Source organism: Anas acuta, chromosome 4, assembly GCF_963932015.1.
Source record: "Anas acuta chromosome 4, bAnaAcu1.1, whole genome shotgun sequence".
NCBI classification, from domain to species: domain Eukaryota; kingdom Metazoa; phylum Chordata; class Aves; order Anseriformes; family Anatidae; genus Anas; species Anas acuta.
The window spans coordinates 25,584,803-25,604,848 of NC_088982.1; the positions used below are offsets into that span (position 1 = coordinate 25,584,803).

At 36.2% G+C, this 20,046-nt stretch overlaps 1 protein-coding gene across 2 annotated transcripts in view; it reads right to left on the reverse strand.

Moving 5' to 3' along the window:
• The window catches only part of KCTD8 (potassium channel tetramerization domain containing 8), a 90,553-nt gene that overhangs the window by 64,733 nt on the left and 5,774 nt on the right, over window positions 1–20,046 (reverse strand). The window lies entirely within an intron of this gene.

Below are 20,046 nucleotides of genomic sequence, written 5' to 3' on the forward strand. Positions count from 1 at the left end.
GGCAATGAGAAGTTAAATCATCTACACAGATTGCCACTGCACACTTCTGCCTTCATCCGCACGTCATGCTGATTGTTGTTCATATTGCCACTATGAGCCAGGACCCAGAGAAACGCAAAGCATAACTCAGGATGCCAAACTGATCTGTTCGTACCATACAACAGAACCGCATAATAAAAATCAAACTTTTGCAAATGTTCTACAGATGTTACTATGGAAACCTATATTTTTCAATTTTATTTTTATTTTCAGAGAGTCCCTTCCCATTTGTTAAAAAGTTTTAAAGTTCTTTTAAGTCCTTAAAATCTTTTGTAAGCTGAAAGGAAAAGTGAGGTAAAATTTCCTTTAACAAAAATCACTATACTCCAGAAAAAAATCCACCCTCCAACCAGGAAAAGGAGAATTACAAACACAGGGTGAAGCTGGCCAGATCAGTGATTCCGCAACCTCTGTCTAAAAATTTTTTGGTAAATACTTCAATTAAAAAAAAAAAAAATTAACAATCCCACTACTCTTCAGTGGTTTAAAAAACATGAATAGGAAGAAAAATATGATACAACCTTTACAAACAGATGGAAAAGTGTGATGTGACTTAGAAAAAAATCTAATTTCCCCGTGTTATTTCATTCTTCATTTTGTCATACAGAAATATGGAGCTGCTCTGAGGGATTCTGAACTGGTTTCTGACAGAGTAAATAAATAGTTATTAGTTACTAAAAGTTATGGATTGAAGGATTTAGGGCAGATATTCTATTTTGCAAAACTTGTTTCAACCGATTCTTTAAATGTCAAACAGTAAAGCAAGTACACTAAGAACACAAAAAAGTATTAGGCACATTCACAAAGTCCAAACGGAACATACACGTGAACACATCACATTCTGGGGTCTGTATTACTGTGTGATTAAATAAACTGTATTTAGCCATTGTGAAAAGAAGATGGAAAAGGTCTCTCTCAACTGCTTCTGTCCTCATTCCCATGTCTTTGAAGCATCTCAGCTCCCTTCCTGCTGTTACAAACTTGGCTTTCCAAAGCCAGTCCAAGGAAAAGCAGAGCTGGCACAAGCTGCCCCCTCTGGATGTCAGAAGTGAAGGTCCAGTGGTGGGCACTAATTTCCAAGAGTTAGGTGAGCCTCCAGTGTAGCATCCTGAAGGTACTATAGTTGTGAACTAAGAGAAATAATTTTAATAGTGATACTTAGGATCCCTGGGACCAGCAATTTTAGATATTTAAATTAAAATGCCAGTTCTGTTTTTGCCTCTTGTCTGTATACAGCACTGTGATCATCAAAGATAAATATCCTGTCTTCTGTTGCTGACTTCTTAACACATGGCATGATTAAATATGATCTTCCTTTTCCTCTCAAAGAATTCTTCTTGAATTTTAATGGCTTATGATTCTCTTGTTGTCTTTGAAGAGAATATTGTTTTCCATAAAAACTCAGTTCAATATTAAGTTTCACAAAGTTAACATGACAATGAGGTAATGCTAAAGTTGCACATATAAACCTAGAAAATCAAGTCCACAGAATACAGAATGGGGAATAAAAATAACTCAGCATTAATTTTTAGGATAGATGCTTTTTGTGTTTTCTTAAATATTTTTCAAGTTAGATAAAATTAGCCATTTTCCCATTAATTTTGTATGGAATTTTTCCAAAAAGAAAATTCATTATGTAATTGCATAGTAATTTTAGCACAAATTATTTTATTTCAATTTTGTAAGTTTATTGTCTCCAACTGGGAAGGACATAAATCTACCTCACTACCTTTGCTGCTATTGTATGAAGGGAGGCAGAAAGTAACTGCAATAAATAAGAACAAGGAGAAAAACAGATTAATACCTTAGCAGCTTTTATTTTTTTGTCTGTAATACTAAATAAAAATGCATAAAGTGCATAAAAATGCCTTTATGCTATAAGTGCAGCCACAATTTGGCTTTTCAGCTGGACTGAGGATTTGAATCTAAAGGAGAAACCACCTAGTGAATGGAAACAAAGGACTTTGAGTGTGTTGCAGAACTTATGAAGGAATTAAAAAAATGAAGCCTTAAACAGCAAGATCATGTATTTCAGCCTCCATTTTAAAACATGAATTGAAAGAAAGAATAAGGAAGCGTGACATTTTACAAAGAAAATACAAACCTCTTTATCTCTATTATGCCAGCCAAAGAACTTCCACCGCTGTGGAACAGAATGTGACCATAGGAAGTAACAGTTAAGGAATGGAAACAAGGGAACCAGCTGTTTCCATATGTCTGGCAAGACAGAGATGAGAAAACAAAGACAATTAAGAAAGAAATAAAACTGCTGTCTTTTAAAGGTTTTAATTTTGCTAAAAACAGAATAAATCATAATATGAGGTAGAGGGGATTGTTTTTTAAACCCCCTGAGTACAAAGTCTTCAACTGCAGGTATAATGCCTTCCATTTAGAAGCAAGCATATAAGGCAACAGAGACTTTTAAATTAAAATAACAACAAAACTTAAAGGTAATGAATTAAACAAGAAAAAAGAAGAGTAAGGACAAAACACAGTGGCAGAAAAAACTAAGTGACAACAAAGAAAGGAGTTAAAAATGCATTAAAAAATCAAAACAAAGAAAAATGATATCACAGTCAAAAGGATAACGAACAGATCTATAAGCCTCTCAAGAGGAAGATGATGGCAAACAAATAATAAAGCTATATAGGTTCAAGTAAGAAAGGAAAAGGCAGAAATTAGGAGGACAACGGAAGTGCATAATGAATATATTACAGGAGTATCTGTGACAGGAAAAGCCATTCAAAATTTAATTTATGATAGGATGCTTTTCCCAAGTCCAATGACTTGGAAGGATATCTCCCAGATGATGTTTAGAGTAACTCAAGCGTAATCTGCAAAACTCGACTGGTAAGCATAAAAGCCATACCAAGGAATGCTAATGTAGCAACAGTAATAACTCCATGTGGAGGTGACATTTCAGATCCAGGAGGAGGCAAGCAAAACATTGGGGAGGGAAAGTAGTAGTAGGAACCCATAATGAATGTGCTCTTCATGAATGTCAAGATTATCTAAACTGGATAGGTATGACATTTGGTTTTGTTTTTCAAAAACACAGCCACAGTAAACTCAAGAAAATAGTCTGGAAGAGCACATTGCCTTTTTGAGAAAATAAAGCTTGGATTATGGGTGTGCAAATTTAACAAATGTGTATTCCTTCTGCTTGCAAAGCCTGATTCTTAAAAGCAAACCAACTGCTTGCAAATAAATCACAGATATGAGTAAAGACAAGTCATTTGGGTGGTTTGAAGAATCCTGTCATTCATTTGTTCTTTAGATCTAATCAGAACTGCCATATGAGCAAGATAAAAATCTGCTATTAGAGCAAGATGCTCATGGATTGCCTGAACACTAAGATTGCTGCTGCTTCTCCAAATGCTTAACATTGCTCTTAAAAAACATGAGAATGGCTACAAATCTACTGATGAGATAACCAGATTCTAATGAGACTCTCTAATTATTTTAAAAATACAGATGTTACATTTCTTTGCTACTTACATTGAATGTTTACAATTTATCTTCTTTTTAAGATGGATTTTGATCTGCATGCTACCCATATTGGTTAGCAAAGCCTCTGAAAATGTAATTATGTTAATATTAAAGAAATTCTAGCAGAGGGATACCCAGAGAGCCCCTATATCTCTGGCTACCATGTATTGTCCAGTATGTGAAACTGTGTGCTCACAACAAAAGACTGAAAGGAAGACAAACTCTGGGAGTAATTCACCTACTCTCCGACTTCTTTTTTTCAGACTTCCCAAAGATCTACATCAAAAAGAAAATCCAAATTCATCATCTGACCACAGGATGTTTGGGAAAGAAAACAAAAGCAAGACAGAACATAAAAACAAACAAACAAACAAACAGCAGCAGCAGCAATAACTCCTCCCCATTTTAAAGTTCTGCATAATACTGTTCATATAAACAAATATTAACTTTTATAAACACTGATTGTAGATGTTATAAATGAAGTCTCAACTCAATCTGAATTTAGTAATATTTATAAAATAAATATTCATAAAAAGTATAAAAGGCAAGTAAACAGCGCTGGGTGTGCGGGGAGTCTACGCTCCACCAACACGCACACACAAACATCAATTTTCTAAATATACAGCACGTTGCTTTACGTACTAAACCCGAGTATGCCTATACATACGCACAATCAGGAAAGGTAACAAACAATACTTTAAGTTCCATAACTTACTAAAATCGAGTACGCCTATACATAATCACGAGCAGAAAAGGTAACAAAGAATCCTTGAAGTTCCATGACTTAACTGTCTCCATTTCCCTTTCCTTTTCTTGATTACAAACAAGCCTCCATTTTCCATTCCTTTTGAACAATATGTCTCGCTTTAAGTTGTCAAGCAACTCGGTCTTCAGGCCTTATGTATCCCGTCGTTCTTCCCAGATCGAAGAAAAGCATATCCATCTCCTTTGCAAGGCCAATAAGGCCTGGGTCAAAAGGCACGTGCAAAAAGTAGGGGGCATAACAGCAAAAGCTGTAGCAGCAGAGGGGCCCATGGCGTAGCAGAAGGATCAGTAAAGGAGCCCGCAGCTCCCTCACTGTCTGGCAAGCCCCACGTTTCTGACTGTGGTCCCACAGAGCTCTTTAAGGCCTCGGAGACTGCTCGCCAGGTGCTGAGCAGTCCCACCACAACCTTATCGTTTTTAATGGCAGAGTCCCACACCTTGTCCTCAATTTGGTCCCGTATTTCAGGCTCATAAACTGTCTGATTGTTAACAAGGAGAATAAGCTGTAAGGTGACCAGGACAGTCTTTGTTCCTAAGGACGTACATGTATGATTCCCCACAAAGTGCAGCTGCTTACCAGCGAGGGGCAGCTGTGTGCACGGGGCCGCTTCTCTCAGCTTGAGCTTCTTCCGAGCTCCGGTGTGCCATTTCCAGCGACTTTCTATGTAAGCTTCTCTGAGCCCTTTGCTGAGTTTGGCCGAACCTATCTCCAAGAGGCAATCAATGTGCCTGTTCCCGTCCTGGTCTCCGTTCTGCTGGCCTGTTCCTTTTCATTCCTTCTTTCTGCTTCTTTATTGATGACATAACTTCATTACATCGTGTTGCCCTTTTTTTTTTTTCCTTTTTTTAATCTTGAGGACAGGCTCCCCTCTTATACCCTTCTCCCCACAGCAGTTCTTTTCAAAACAACTTTTTATTGGTCAAACAACTTTGCATATAACAGCAACAGCAAACACCCAGAAACTTCCATACCTTAACGGCTGGAGAAGAAGGAACCTGAGACTGCATGGCATCTCCTGAATCACCCTTCTTTGTTCCCTCTAAACTCTTTTACATTCCTGATGGCCTCATCGTTAAGTCTAATGTTATCATCAACCACGGGGCTTTCTGGCCCCCATGGCCACACTCCCAAATCTCCCCCTTCTTTATTAATATCAACCATTTTCTCGACACGAATTACCACTCCATATATAACATATAGTGTGTTGTGTTTTTTTTTTCCCTCCCTTAAAATACTTCAGACATTTTTCCTCTAACAGCTCTGTGCCATGTCTCCTCTTGATGAGAAGAAGCCACCTAATTGGAAAACAAGTTTGTTTTAAGTAAATCTTCAAGGCACCATATTTATATTTGAATTCAGAAAAAAAAGTTGCAAAGCAAGTAGGTATTTTCTTGACAACCTAACCTGATGATTAGAGAAGTCAGAGGTGGGAGGTCTATATTCAGTCATTTGTTCTCTCTGATTTAAAGAACTGGCAACTTCTCCCTCCCACATAATTGTCCCAAGAATTAGGCCCACTTTCTAACACAAAGTTCCTGACAAATTCCGACTTCACACCATTTGTTGCTTTTCCTAACAAATAAGGAATAGTTTAAGTCAAATACAATTTGAGCTGCATTTTTATAGCAAGCCATCTGCATCTTCTGGCAGAATTATGTAATAAATTATAGGCAGGACTACCGCTTTCTGTGAACTACAAAAAAAATTACAGCAAGTAACAGCAGCACATTCTGCTAAAAGATAAAGTTTCTGTGAACATCATGGTAGAAGATAGGCAAACATTCCTTTGGCTTTTCTGCCAGCAGTATTAATGAAATTTCAGCTAGTGTGGCAGACCTAGTAAAAACCAGTGAGAGAAAATTTGTTTTCCTGCATTTCAATTTGTTTTTATCCAGCTCATTCAGTAGGGATGTAGCAAAAAATAAAATAAAACTGAATAAATAAGGCAGAAGCTGCATGCATTGAGGTCCCAGGAGACACCAACTTTAGTTAAATTTTCTTTAAGAAAATATATTCATGGCAGTAGTCTTCCCAGCCCCAGGCAAAAACTTTCCTGATTTTAAAATGCTTAACTCCAGTGAGCAAGATAAAGGTGGTGCAGTGAATTTATCTCCTGTAAGTATAAATTTGAATGAGACTTGAAACAATGATCTTATTCCTGAGCAAGCCCCCACCATTAAGAGACTATTCAGGAAATCCACATAGAGAAAGATATTTCTTTGGTAACTCTTGACTTCCTGATACCTTTTTTTCAGTCTCTTTTATACCCTCTTTCTTTCAGCTCTTTCTCATACAATCAGTTATTCCTGCATGCAACCTTTTTCTTAAAAAAAAAATAAAATAAAATAAAATAAAATAAAAAATATTATTTTTTATTTCAACTACTGCTTTTCTTTTAACGTGTTTAATTTCTCCTGGTACTGCATGTGACTTTTTTTGACTGCAAAGTCTATTCATATTTGTGTTTTTTCAAAGTCCTAATGTTCTTACACAGGAAGATTAAAAATGAGAGACAAGGGGTGGTAGGTTTTTTTTTGTTCCCTTTTTTTTTTTTTGGGGGGGGGAAAGGAGGAGGAGGGGTCTGCTTTTTAATAACCTTATGTTTTGAAGGCCTTCACCCGTAAATTTCAAGCATTATATCTTAATTTCAAGTTAAATTTCAACTCCATGCTTACTGCTTTTACATTTTTCTCCAAGTGCAACCATTCATCCAATTCCTTGCCCACCAAGTGGTCCATCTATAGAATTCAGGTCTCTCAAATTTAGGGACAAAAATGTCACGCCAGACAGTGTCAAAGTGACTTTGCACAAGTCCAGGTATATTACATCAGTTGCACTTCCTTTATCCACCAACACTGTAACCCTGTCATAGAAGGCCACTAGATTTGTCAGGCGTGATCTGCCCTTAGTGAAGCCATGTTGTCTGTCACTTATCACTTCCTTATTTTCCATATGCCATAGCATAGTTTCCAGGAATATCTGCTCCATGACCTTGCCAGGCACATAGTTCAGACTGACTGGCCTTCAGTTCCCCAGGTCTTCCTTTTTTTTTTTCCCTCCCCCTTTATAAAAATGGGGGTTACGTTTCCCTTTTTCCAGTCAGTGGGAATGTCACTGGACTGCCAGAACCTCTCAAATATAGTGGCTTAGCAATTTCATCCACTAGTTCCCTCAGGACCTTTGGATGCATCTCATCCCATGGATTTGAACACCTTTAGGTTCCTCAGATGGTCACAAACCTGACCTTCTTCTACAGTGGGCACTTCTTCATTCTCCCTGTCTCTGCCTTTGGATTCTTTAAATTAGGTGGTATGGCTAAAGCCATACCGAGACACTACCTTTCCTTCCCCCCCAACCCCAGTCATCTCCCTCTGTTCTCCATCCCCACCTCCCCAGCACTTGGTTTTCTTGGAAAGAGAAGGAAGCTGTGTTTTTTTCTCTCCCTGACTTCTCAGTGTAGACAACACATGGCTCAAAACTGTGAGGCAATCTGCTCTGAGTCTGGATGTATTCTCAGCTCTAACTCAATAAAATGTTTCATATGAAGTTTCTATGGATGCAATTCTTTAGGGACAGTACAGGGAGAGAGACCTGGTTCATCTCACCTACAATGCAAGCCTAGTTCAATCAGTTTGAATGGATTTTCTTTTGTACAACAGAAGAGGGGAAATAATTTGCATTTTCCTTTGCACACCCATGCGTAGCTGATTGTAATCCAGTCTCTTCTGCAATTCTTTGAGTTATGTTTGTGTAAGGAAGCACGAAATAGAAGGATTTGTTCCCCCCTGGACAAATTAAATCAATTCCCCTATTATGGACTAGTGCTAATGCACTGCCATCTAGTGTGGAAAATCAATATAACAAAAACAAACCAAAAAAAAAAAGGTTCAGCAACATGGTAGATGAAATGCTATCAGCTTCCACCAAATGTTTTGAACATCCCATTCATAATATTAGTCACTCTTCTTTAAATATATATATATATATATATATATATATATATATATATAAATATGCTGCCTTTTATAGAAAACTGCTTAACTTGACAGACTGCAATGGCTTCCATTAGATTGTACTGTGTCAGGGCAGTCAGGCTCAGAGCTCTTCATCCCTGTAGCCTCATTTGAAGTGACTTTGTAAAGCAAAAATTTTACAGTATTTAACAGCAAGATTTTTTTACTAAGAGTTTTTTTCTTAATTAGCACAAACTTAATTTCAGACTTATAATTTCAAGGCTTTACTCTCTAACTCACAGTCTATGAAAAGCACTGCATCTTAACAGATGGACTGCACAACCAGAGATCAGGGACTCTTCAGTTTTGTCTCTGCATTAACTGAAGATCTTCTCATCTCTTTCAAGAAGATTTCTCTCAATACAGCCCCAAGTTTCTGTTGTTTTGCATCCTGTGCAATTATCTACAATTGCTCAATGGGCACACAAAGGACCTGACCTGTTTTGCTTGGACCAACTTTGCACTGATGAAGTTATGTACAAATGATATAAACCAATAGCATATAATTTTACAAAAACTGCAGATTTTTTTTATAAAGACTGATTACCATAAATTGTTTCTCATTTCTATAACTTTCTATAATCTCTACATTACCACTCCGCTCATCAAGAATTACTCAAGTAACACTGTAGTCTGCCCCTTTCCTAAACTATACCATGACAGAGCTATTTAACTGGTACAGATATTCCTCATCATCCCCACCACAAGAAAATCCTGCTTTGAATCCAGGTTGAACCAATGTTTCTTAGAGTCCACATAGCTAGTTTCTGCATCTTGATTAAAATATAATCACTTTCTGGTCTTCAGTAATGCTGGAGAGATACTGTTAATTTGGAGGAGGGAAAAGAGAAAATGTATTTATGTGCCAGTGAGACTATTTTCCTATCCAATGAGGGGTGAAACATTATAATCTTAAAAGAGAAATACGTGGATAGAAAATTCTGTATAGAATTTGGAAAGAAGAATTATAAAAAGCAGAATTACTTTAGCATAATCTTCTATAATGGATAATATAATTTTTATTTGATGTAGGATTTAGCACTACATACAATGATTGCTAAAATCAATAATTGTATTTTGATAAAATTTACATATAAATATAAACTGAACTAAACGCAAAGACTTCAAGAAGCTTTCACCCATGATGAAACAAACAGTTCTTAGTTTATGCAAAATCATTTAGGAATTCTTTTGTGCTACAAGTCATACAGTAAAAAAAATTATTTCAACACTAAACATTCTAACGATCACAAAGGAACAATGAGATATTTGTTTGACTACTGAAGAATGTATGAAAAAAATAAAAGGCATACATGATATGGCAATAACATCCTGAAACATACTGGTGCAGCTATCTACTTCTTAGATGTTAATAAAAAAGAAAAAAAGCAAAAGTATCTTGCCAAGAATTTAACTCCTGACAATAATTTTATAAGGGAAAATACTTTTCGTAAAGTACTTTATTTATATTCCTCCCAAACCACCACAATATGACTCAGAGTACTGAGCCAGGGTATCACATCTAGCTAATGCCTTTTCTTTAAACATTTATAGATAGTTAAATACAGATACAATATAAGATATATAGATTTAAGGTTATGACACATCAGATTTAAGAAATATTTGGAAATACTGCACTGATAATTTGTTACTGTAGTTTCAATGGTAATATACAAATAAAGGTAGAAGGAGAGTACTGAAAAGAGGTCACAGCACCAACATACACTAAGCTCCTCATTCGCATGACCATGCATAAATGAAAGGCTTTTATCTTTAAAATAAAAAGCAATTATCTGCCCCTCCAGGAAGAAAGGATGACAGACATAAACAGAGTTATGAGATCAATTAAACTCTGGAGATGAGCCTAAAAAGTCCTGAAATGAGGAGGCCAGCCCATGCAAATCACTGAGGGGTTAAACTCCATGGCTTACTGCATCTATGACATAACACCAGCTTAGGCACAGAAAGTATCTACCAAAACCTCATGGCTGCGCTTCCTCAGGAACCCTTCCTTCCCTCTCTGCTATCGTGAACAACTGGTCTATGCGTAGAATTGTCGCATCCTAGACAGAAGTTAGTTCTTTGCTGAGGGAAAGATGAAAATGGAGCTCATAGTTTTGAATGTCTAGCAGTTTCTTCTAGGTATACTACAGCAGATATACTAACTAGCAGGTATACTAACAACAGGAGAAACCCATAATAAATTTCTTCTTTTGTCATAGACTGTACACAATCAAGACTTTTTTCCTTTTCCATTAATTATTTGGATAATTAAAAAAAATAAAAATACACACATTTAAACTCACTATAACTTGTATAAAATGTAACATGACAACATTTTCTTGGTAGCATGTTAGCATTTTATTGAAGATGCACCACAATGGAACATATGGTGGACATGAAGCCTTTAAACGTCAATAAAAGGGAAAAAGTTCTAATGCATGTTCTTTTTTTCTTCACAATTTGTTAGTTTTTCAAGCTGGTAAATCAGACATAATGATAAAAAAAAGACTTTCTAGCCACTAGAATACAAAACCACAAATACAACACTACAAAATCAAAACAGATATTTTCCCCCTGTGAGGTTTCTGACACATCCCTATTAGGCCCTGGATAGCTTTAAAAATCCACTATATCTTAGGCATATCTTAGGAAGAAGGTATGAATTAATGAATCAGTACTTACAGATAGATTAATATAAATCCAGGAGAACCACTGAAAAGTAATTCAGCATGGTTCATGTTTGCTGTATGATTTGTTTCTTAAGTTTTCCAAGCCACCAAAAAAATTCTGCTCAGCACATTTTCAGTTACTATGTAAATTGACTCAAGCTGTGCTGGGGAAAAATACAGAGGCTGAAGAGCTCAAGTAAAAATATGTCATACCAAAGAAACCAAACACCAATCAAAAATATAAAAATGAGGGAAATCCTACAGAAAATCCCAGGTGATCTGTCATATTTAAATTTTATAGGAGGTATATCTCAAGAATGGCAATGAAAACGGTTAGAGATTTAAACAGTAGTGATTTAACTTTTTTTTTTTTTTTACATGTTTTTCTTCAAGCAAAATGTGATCAACTACCATAGTAATATCCAACATTAATTTTGTAAAACTTGTATAAGGTACTTTCTTATTTGTGGCTTGTTCAACATTCTACGGTCTTGAATTTAAGGCAGAAAGTCCTGTAAAAAAACATTTTCCTGGAGTATTTGTTTCAGTTCAGACTAGAGGTAAGATACAGAAAAATAAGTAAAATGATAACTAAGTTCAGGTTTTGAACCTCGTGACATTTGGAGCGATCAGAATTGAAAGCTCTCTATAATCTACTTCATTTACCTGCAGCAGTTCCAATACTAAGTTAAAACACCTAGCACAGAATCATAGGGTAAATGAGGTGATCTCTAATCCAACATTCTGCTCAAAACTTAAAGCAAAAGGAAAGGTCTGACATCTATGAGTCCAGACCAGGTTAGCAGAACTTGATCCTGCTGAGTCTTGAAAACCTCCAGGTATGCCCAACATACACAGCATCATGGCACAGCCTATTCAAATGCCTAAATGCAGGAGACTTTTTCCTTCTATCACGGAACTTGTAAGTCTATTAAAAAGCTCTAAAGCTGAGTGTTACACAGCTGCTACAAGTAATATGGAATAGTCTTAATTTACTGATTCATAGTCTAACACCACACACCTTCTTGGACAGCAATTACGGCAACCCATTCTGAACAACCAGTAATTACCCAGTAACTTGCAATAGCTTTGCTATACAACTATTCGATAATACAGTAAATAGCTTTTACCACTATTGCTGTTGTACAGTAGTATCACTGTTATAAACTGATTTAATTGAGCAAAATAATGACTGAGAGGTAAACACTAACAGAAATTTTTAAAAAGTGATTTTGGATAAAAATGTCGATTTCTGTATTGCTAAACCTCTAACATAACCACAGGATAAAGAAGAAGTCAAACAAGTACAGTTTATTGCCAGTCATGAAGGTAAGAACCACTAAGTCTTCCAAACCAGCAACACAAACTTCAGGTCTTCTATTCCTACTGTTTGACTGGTACTCAAACTGCAGATGGAAATTCTCCCTGAACTTGTCTGAATTTTCTGAAAATACATTCGAGACCATATGCGTTGATTTGGAGCTCAATTTTAGACTCATGCTATTCTCAAATGTGATTAATTATATGGTTCATTAAAAAGGATATCTGTTTTTGCTGGTAGCCTCACTATTGATTAAAAGAAGATAACTGTTTCCAAAAAGATGTATTGAAGATTAAAAAAGTGCATCTTCTCAAACTTCAGAGTATTTTTACTGTTTTCAGAAAATGCAGCAAAGCAACCCCCCAAGCTCCTTTAAACATTTCATGCATCTTAAGTGTGACAACATAGATAGGCTTGCATGCAGTCACTTTGTCAATACTAATTAAAAATCAAGCACTTTTACATAAGTCGAAAAAGCAAGTACTTTTTTTTCCTAGATATTTTGTTTCCAGGTTACCTACTGCTTATAACACTTTTTTTTTATTCTCCATATTTTGTACCCAAATGTAAAGAATATTTGGATCAACGTTACTAAATTAAAGATTGCAATTAAGTTTACACCATTTCAGCAGCACCACTGAAAAAGCTCAGATAATGTGCTTTGTCACTGAATAAATATTTTCTAGGTATCTCTTGCCTTCCTGGTGTCTTTGACCAGAAATCCTTGCTTTTCATGTATAATAATAACTCAAGAAGTTATTTCTCATTTACTTTGTGTCATAAGAAGTTCATGAAATTGCATGGAAGAAGGAGGGGAAAAAAAAAAAAAAAGCCATGAATCACTGCCCTGGGATTTCAAGGCTCTGAAGCAATCTCGTGATGGTGGCCTGCCATGAGTCCTTGGAGGACACAGCTCTTGGCTTTTCTGCTTGTAGTCCCAGAATGCAGACAGTCGCAAATTCCTTCCACCCACTGCTGCCAGGCCTGGCTTTAAGAACCCAGGCCACAAATGTGGGACTTCTGCACAGGCTAAAATCCTGTATCAGGCCCAGGACCCCCAGCAAGGCCACAGCAAGGACAGGCTCCAGCTCTCCAGAACCCAGCCCTGGGCCCTAGGCCTACAGCCCTGCTCAGCCCACCTAGCCAAAGACACTGAGAGGCCCCCACATATTTTTGGCAGCATTGACCCACATCCAGCTCGCCCCTAACATGCCACATCCATCAGACCAAACAACTAAAGCCTCTGAATAGACCCAAACATATACTTGCACAGACCATGCAGGCTTTATTCATCACCTGCACAGCAAGAGGATTTAGGAATAAAGCACTGCCAGAGCTCAGCCACCAGGGATGTGATTAGACAGGCAGCATTTACCCTAATCTCTTCTACAGCAAGTGCCTTCTTCTTCCTGTAATTAAATGTGATCACAGATGCAGTTATTTAGGGGCATAATTTCACCAATTTAGACACCAAACTACTTCCATTGCAGGTGGAAAATGCAAGTAATGAAAGGGTGCGAGTGAAAATGTGAGTGTTGTTATGACTGGAGGCCAGGCTGATGGCTAATGATCATATTAATATATATAATCTTGGCAGGTTATGGGATAAAACAAATTCAATCAGTATTCAAAATGTCACATACTAAATAACCCATAAATGTCTGAAAAGTTTGTATCTTTTATCTTATGGAGTTAGTGTTATTCTAAAGCTTACAGATACTGTTATCTGATTCTCAATTTTTGGAGGGGGGGGGGGGGGATAATAGCTTAAGGATATACATTTTGTCTGTCTTTGTCTATAACATTTAGAAATGCTATATTCATTTATTATATCCCCAGAGACAAACTGACAGTATGAAAAGATTTCATGTGAAAAAAAAGAAAATGGTCAGAAATTGATGTTTGAGTTATGGCAAAACTGAAACAGGTAGCAGCTATGTGTAGCTTTCTAAGGAATTGCTAACATAGAAAATTAAACTCTACAGGTATTAGTAAAGTAAAAATTGCAAGCAGGATTACAAATTAGTGTTCATAGTTACATTCCTTTCACATTTTTTGTTATTATTTTAATATGATAAGGCATATGCACATACACAGATACTGACAGTTCCTGCTCTCAAGAATTGGTTCTGAAAATGGATGCTACTGAAAAAGGAAGATGGGGAGGGGGGATAGATGCCAGAAATTTGGAAACAAGAGGACAGATCCAATCTTAAACACCTGCCCTATTCTATCTTGCACCATATACAGCTGAATTGTTTTGATATTTTTTCTGGAAGTCCAAGTAGCTTCAGTAATATTGATCACACTCTTACAAGATTGCATGCAGTTATTTTTAGAAGGATGGAATGAGTGGTATTTTTGTTCCTAAACACTGGAAAGAGACAAAAATAGGTGAAAAGGCAAGAGTAGCCATGCCTCCATTTTGTTTCAGATCAACTAAAAAGATCGCAGTAGGCATTAACAACATAAATAGAAACAGCTGTCTACGAACAATACTGAGAAGTTACTGGCTGTAAATGGGTGACTTAAGAAAAAGGGAAAGAAACCGTCTTTATTAAGAAAGACTAGCAGAAAATGTTGTTCAGCTTTAATGTGTAGACAATACAGTGGAGAAGGACAACCCCGATAAATTTTCCAGACTTACTTTATCTGCCTTCTAACACTTTTGTAGTTTGTTTTCATATTATTTAGTATTCATGAATTCCAATGAGAATGAAAGAACCTTGGATTAAAGACCACAAGCATTACAGAATACTTCTACTTACACATAATAGATATTTATCATTACTCTGGAAGTTTTGCTGGTATAGTGGTTTTAGTAGGGATTTGATTAATAGGCAGAAAAAAAAACATCTTGTTCTAATAAACTGTTTTTAAGTTATGAAAACATATTGAAAAGAACTATATCATACTTATTTGTATAATGGGTATAGATGTAATTCTGGACCTCTTTAAGATCAGTCATCCTTAAAATATATTCCACTATATACAAATATTGGCACTACCCCTTTTTTTATGATACTTATAAAGGGTCAATAATGCGTATACTTCACAGACTCTCCAAGTTACATTCATGCTCTAACTCAGCTATTACAGAACACGGTTAGGAAGGAATAAGTCAATTTCTCACAGAAATACTGTGAATCTAAACTTTCAAAATCTTTAGCTAAGCCCATGTTTTTTCACTGAAACTAGATATAGTTGGAAAACAAAACCAAACTTGCGTGTCCTGTCAATAAGGCACAATAGTTTAAATACATGGACCAGTGCATACCACTACCAAACTTTCATCTTGATGTGACTTGTATCCAGCCTACTCAGAGCAGGGTAAGAAATTTACATGAAAACTTTAGATCCCCAGTTCTGAAGCAAGTGGTGGAATTGAGGCAATTAGCTAAACAGAAAGATGAAGGAAATATGCAAAGCATGGGGGGAGGAGAGAAAAAGACAAATAGAAAAAAAGATGAGCAAGTCTAAGATGAGAAGCAAATATGGAAGTAAGCAGCAAACAGCCAAAGGTGGAAAATGTTTAATGAACATCCTCTGGATATATGTACGTCAAACAGAAAATGAAAATCAGCCCTAGAGACTCTTACATCTCTCCAGGACAGGGGAAAAATTAATAAATAAATAAATAAATAAATTCTACTTTTACTAAGTGACTTAGTATCCACTGAGCCTACTTACCTGGTGACAAGCTGTATATGAAAAAAACAACTGTAAGTAAATGAAATCAAGACAAGGAAAAGTGAACTGATCTTCCAAATGAAAATTCTTCCTCTCAATAAGTTCGTTTATTCTGGGAAATTGCTTATTTGTGCAAAAGGATAAGAATGCCTTGTGTTTGAGCATTTAAAATCATACTGCACATGTCCACTTTAATTCTTTTGTACCTTAAACTGTGACCATCAGATAGGATGGACATGGGTATTTCATTAGTAATCTGAATAAAGGAAGGAGCTTGCTAACTCTGCTGGGAAAAAAAACTTTGAATCATGAACAATATTGCCAGATTATATACCTCTGAGTATCACTAACCATGTGATACACATACATGATACACATACCTATGCATATAGACATGCTTGCATTAGAATTTAGACATAAATTTCTTATTATTTAACAAATATAAAAAGCTTTACAGACATCCAACAAAATATTTACTGGTTAAAAGCCTCTGTAACGATAGCACATTTTACCAACTTCCATGGAATATGCTTACGTAGTTATAAACCTTGAAATAACCTATGAATATCCGTGTTCAAAGATGCATATACACAACAATTTCACTATTAACCTATGTTGCAGAAGTCTGTTTACAACAAAATGTGACAAGAGTCCCTGAGCACCAACTCCTCTCTCTCTGGGAATATTTGTTAATACTACTAAAGAGTAATTCCCAGTAAGGATGAAGAAGAAAAGATACAAAACACATCTGAAGGTTTTAACAAATAAATAAAATATTGCCTGATTTCATTTCTGAATCACATCTTTGTGCTAATGCAAAGAGAATATCTCTATATACTATGTACAGTAAGACTAAATGCATGCTAAGTGAAAACCTGGAATATTTAATTTCATTAATAAAAAATAATGACAGTGTTGATTTCTTTTTAGTTCTTCATCCCTCTCTTTTTCCCCCAAAAGAAACATGCAGCATATCTACTTCTATGCATTAGTTACTCTTGCTGTATGTACTTGCACTTTGGATTGAGTTGTTTGTCTCTGGATTTATTCAGTGTTGTAAAAGTGTTGTAGAAGCCCCTTCAAAAGGAATTTCTATTACTTTTTTATTCTATAATCCATTCTGGTTTTCCTTATTCACTAAGTGCATATCATTGAAACAGAAAAGAGGTCGGGCACAGCGTACAGGAGCACTACAAAGCAAACCTGACAAGCACACACAGCCCAGAGGCAGCAGAAGCTGCCTGGAGGCAGTGGCAATCCCCTGAGGCAGTGGCTCCTGTCTCTTCACCTCCTTTACTCAGAGCCCCTGCAATAGAGTTCAGGAATATGAGAACAATGAGAAAGGGAACAACTGAATTTTGACCAGGCGAAATGATGATGATGAATGAATCACTGTATTAGCCAGAGCTGAACAGTCCTCCCACTGCTTATGGCCTGGCTGGCACCCATAGGGTAAAGAATGGATAAACACATTGCTTACAACCTTGGAAAGACAGTACCAAGACAGAAGTCTTACCATAAATATGAAATAATATTTGCTTAAACATTTTCAAACCGTTGTATTCATCACTAAAAACATGAAACATTTATCGACACCACTGTGTTACATGTGTGGTGAAGTCCTGAGAAGATTTAGAGATGTGATTACATAAATGGAGTGACACCTTGCAGCTAGATGCACCCTTTCATTTAAATGTCTTCTGAAACTAAACTGTTAAAATGTAACAAACATAAGTTTTGGTATCACGTTCTGATAAAATGCAACCAAAATTGAATGGTTGCATTCAATTCTTTTACAAGTGCCATGAAAATTATAAATCCTCCTTGCTTGCCTCCTGCCAGGATTTTGTGTACTAGGAACAATTATGACACTAAGTAATTACTCACGTAGTTTTAATTTCACTTTGGTGTGAAAGACTAGTGCAATACAATTTGGTGCTACAGTCCCAGTGAAGGTCTATCCTGCAGCTGTGAATGGGGCTGGAGTGTGAGTTTCACATGCTGTTTATGACTAATCCCATTTAGGTTAAAAAAAATAAAAAAAACACTGAACAATCCTTAATGTGTATGAGGCAAAAGATAAATATGCAAAGGTCATTACTGATTTAAAAATAAAAGAATAGAAATAATACAAAATATTTAAAGAGATGTACTTAAACTCTACTGAGAATGATAATTTCATTTCAGACCTAGCACTTTTTTCTCCTAACATTTAGTTAATATATGAACTCTAATTAGAATATAAATTACCCCTTCTCAAAGAGAACATGGAGTTTTATCAAGCTAGAGTGAACAACCTCCCCAGGAAATCCATCATGAAGCGTTTGATTTGCTAAAGAAAAATGAAGTTTTACCAGGTAATTTTTTTTAAAGGATTTTCCATTGGGCTTGTGGCTCAATTTAAGAGCCATGATTTGAGAGTGCCATTACTATTCCTGCCACTTTAAGTAAGAAAAGTCTAGCGATGAGAAATTAAATAAAGTCATCCTCAAATACAAAAATATCAATATCTGCTTGCCAAGTAAAGATGTTATCTGGTATCGTGACTCCAGCTTTCCTCAACAATTATATCAAGTCAAACAACCCCCAACCAAATAATCAGCCCATAGTGTAGAAAAGCTCTGTAAATGTGACCTTGGACAACTTACATGACTCTGGCAGTAGAGTAATCCAAAAGCGGAGATAGAAAATGGAGGGCATGTTATTCACATCTCCTACAGTGACACCAAGAATGTGCCTAGCTGCTGAGAGAACACAGAGCAGTGCTGTTTGGGAGCTGTACCAGGCACCATGCTGGTCCTGGCCACCCCACAGAAGTGAAATGGGTGTATACAACCCTCCATACTTTCCTTCTTTGTCCTAGATACCTTCCTCAACAAAAACCTCACCTTTAAACTGATAACACACCAAAATGTGACTGATTATTTCTGGATGGTTTGTTCAGGTCATGCTGATGTTCAGCTGGGCCACAAAGAGTGCCCTTCTTAGGCTTAGGTTAGTAGAAACCACTTCAGTCTTTCCTCACACCCATAACATTTTATCTTTAAGAGTTGGCTGACAGGCTTTTCATTTCTGGGAAAATATGTTTAAATGCAGAACTGTGGCAGAAAGAGGATAACGTGAGTATTGTTGAGCTCCCTCTTTGTGCAGTGCTCAGTGAATTTTTGCACACCACACAAATTCTCATCACAGCATAATGAATTCCGTATTTGCTGCAAAGGAGAAAAGCAGCAGTGAAATTACCAGCCATATCACACTGTGAAAGCAAATATGCTTCAAAATATATTTTATTAGCAGTAATGTTTTAATTTTAAATCATGATGTTGGAATGGTATACTGTGAAGAACTTTTGCACACAAATTCTGCACTTGAACAGTAGATAACTAGAAATTCATGTTGACAATAAAGGAAAAAAATAAGATATGATTTGCTCATTCCACTGTCAGAATGTAAACATTTCCCTGCAACCACTGTCATAAATCCTTGAAAATGCATGAAGTGATCTGACACCAAGAAGTAGTTTTCCTGCAAAATATTAGGGAACCAGCAAAGTCAGCTTCTGCAACATTGTAACTTCATTCCCAAGCAATGCATAAGAAGTGTAAGTCTGGAATAGTTATCAAAAAAAGTATATTTCCATTTCTGAATACCAGAAATAACAGCTGCTTGTATCAATGAATCTGTTACTCATCCAGTAGTGATCCTAGTATGTAATACCAGGACAGATGTTTCCTCTGATAATCTCCAATTTTACTTTTAAAATACTGTGCAACAATCCCAATCCCCAGCTCCAAACATTAAAGTGGTTATACAGTACTTAAACATTTAACTTTATTTTAATAAGAGCAGAATGTGGATGTAATGATTCAAGTTCAATCATAAATCATTGTATTGAGTCTTGCATACTTCTACTCGAATTTAAGAAAATCAAAAGGTTCCCAGTATCATTTTTAGAGCAGTGTCTTCACACACTAGCTGTAGAGAAATTCTGGTTTTCATTATTTATTGAAAAGAAGAATTTGTTCTAATTCCTTTTTAATTTCACATCTTTAAAAA